The sequence below is a fragment of the Schistocerca americana genome, chromosome 5 (genome assembly GCF_021461395.2).
Source record: "Schistocerca americana isolate TAMUIC-IGC-003095 chromosome 5, iqSchAmer2.1, whole genome shotgun sequence".
Taxonomy (NCBI): Eukaryota; Metazoa; Arthropoda; class Insecta; order Orthoptera; family Acrididae; genus Schistocerca; species Schistocerca americana.
Genome location: NC_060123.1, coordinates 398,588,628 through 398,591,497, shown reverse-complemented (window position 1 = coordinate 398,591,497; position 2,870 = coordinate 398,588,628).

Sequence of the window (2,870 nt, the reverse complement as noted above, 5' to 3'; positions counted from 1 at the left end):
GGGTAACAGAAGAAATATTTCATTTGATCGATGACAGGAGGAAATAGAAAAATGTTCCGGGAAACTCAGGAATACAGAAATACAAGTCACTGAGGAATGAAATAAGTAGGAAGCGCTGGGAAGCTAAGACGAAATGGTTGCAAGAAAAATTTGAAGAAATCGAAAAAGTAATAATTGCGGAAGGATTGACTCAGCATACAGTAAAGTTAAAACAACCTTAGGAGTCATTAAAAGCAAGAGTAGTAACATTAAGAGTGCAACGGAAATGTCACTGTTAAATGCAGAGGAGTGAGCGGATACGCGGTAAGAATACATTGAAACCTCAATGAGGGTAAGATTTGTCTGATGTGGTACAAGAAGAAACAAGAGTCCATTAAGAAGAGATTGGGGATCCAGTATTAGAATCAGAATTTAAGGAAACCTTGGAGCACTTAAAATCAAATAAGGCAGAAGGGATCGATAGCATTCCATCAGAATTTCTAAAATCATTAGGGGAAGTGGCAACAAAACGGCTATTCACGTTGATGTGTAGAATGTAGGACTCTGACAATATACAGCCTGACTTTCGGAAAAATATCAGCTATAAAATTACGAAGACTGCAAGAGCTGACAAGTTGGAGAATTACGGCACAATCAGCTTAATAGTTCATGCATCCAAATTGCTGACAAGAATCATTTACAGAAGAACGGAAAAGAATATTTAGGATGTGCTAGGTGACGATCAAAAAAATGGTTCAAATGACTCTGAGCACTATGGGACTCAACATCTGAGGTCATCAGTCCCCTAGAACTTAGAACTACTTAAACCTAACTAACCTAAGGACATCACACACATCCATGCCCGAGGCAGGATTCGAACCTGCGACCGTAGCGGTCACGCGGTTCCAAACTGAAGCGCCTAGAACCGCACGGCCACACCGTCCAGCAGGTGACGATCAGTTTGGCTTTGTAAAAGCTAAAGGCACGAGAGAGGCAATTCTGACACAGAAATCAAAGAAATGTTCATAGGATTTGTCGATCTGGAAAAAGCGTTCGACAATGTAAAATGGCGCAAGATGTTCGAAATTCTGAGCAAAATAGGAGTAAGCAACGGGGTGAGACGGGTAATACACAATATGCACAAGAACCAAGAGGGAACCATAAGAGTGGAGGATCAAGTACGAAGTGCTCGTATTAAAAATGATGTAAGACAGGGATGTAGTCTTTCGCTCCTATTGTCCAGTCTGTACATCGAAGAAGCAATGACGGAAACGAAAGGAAGATTCAGGAGTGGAATTAAAATTCAAGGTGAAAGAATATCAATGATATGATTCGTTGATGACATTGCTGTCCTGAGTGAAAGTGGGGAAGAATTGCATGATTTGTAGAATGGTATGGACAGTCTGATGAGTATAGGATACGGATTGGAGTAAATTGAAGGAAGTCGAAAGTAATGAGAAGTAGCTGAAATGAGAACAGCGAGAAACTTAACATGCGTCTGATAGTCACGAAGCAGATGAAGTTAAGGAATTCTGCTACCTAGGCAACAAAATAACCAACGACGGACGGGGCAAGGTGGACTAGCACTGGCAAAAAGTGCAGTCCTGGCCAGGTGAGTTCTTCTAGTATCAAAAATGGCCCTGATTTGAGGAAGAAATTTCTGAGAATGTACGTCTGGAGTACAGCATTGTATGGTAGTGAAACATGAACCGTGGGAAAACCGGAACAGAGGAGAATCGAATCATTTGTGATGTGGTGCTACAGGTGAATGTTGGAAGTTGGGTGGACTGATAAGGCAACGAATGAGGAGGCTCTGCGCATAATCGGAGAGGAAAAGAATATGCGGAAAACACTGGCAAGCAGAAGGGACAAGATGATAGGATATCTGTTAAGACATGAGGGAATGACTTTCATGGTACTAGAGGGGGCTATAGAGGGCAAAAGCTGTAGAGGAAGACAGAGATTGGGATACATCCAGCAGGTAATTGAGGAAGTAGGTTGCAAGTGCTACCCTGAGATGAAGAGGTTGGCACAGGAAAGGAATTCGTGGTGGGCCGCATCAAACCAGTCTGATGACCCAAAAAAAAGTCCTTCGGCTTAGCGCTATGCAACATAAATCCATAAAGGAGACTCTACCGGTCCAGATTTTATACCACTTAGGTTCCTTTGAAAGAATGTTGTTGAAGTACCTCTGCTTTTAATCATTCATATACAGCTACTTGGTTGACGAAACATCCGTACCTGATGACTATAAAGTTCAAACGGCACGTCAACATATAAGAAAGTAAAACTCTGCTAAATTATAGGCTCATCCCTGTGACACCGATTTGTAGTAGGTTTTTGGTACATATAGTCCGAAAGCCACCTCATGGCTTGTGGATTAGCGTACTTTGTGTACGGCTGTCTTCCTCCTGTTCCATAGTCACAAATGATACGGGAGATGAACGACTGCTTGTAAGCCTTCTTGTGAACTCGAAGCTCTCAAATGTTGCCTACGTGGTATGCACAGGAGGACGTATAATATCGGTTAATCCTTCCACGGAAGTGAGCTCACGGAATCTTAACTGTAAACCACAGTCTGATACACAACGCCTCTCTTGAAGCGTCTACGACTTTAGTCCGACGACAACCTTCGTGACGCTTTCGCGGGTACCGAGTGGACCTCTGACGAAACACGCTGCTGTTACTTGTATATTCTTTGTTGTATGTATCATCCCGCATGGAATGGGTCACAGACTGGTGGGCAACATTCGAGTATTGGTCGAAGAGAGTTGATTAAGCTATCTCCTTCGTGGATGGTGAACCATTATTGAAGACCCTTCCAATGAGTCTGCGACATCTGACCTACTTTCCGTTAGTTATATGTTGCCGTTAGACTTTATGTCATTCCT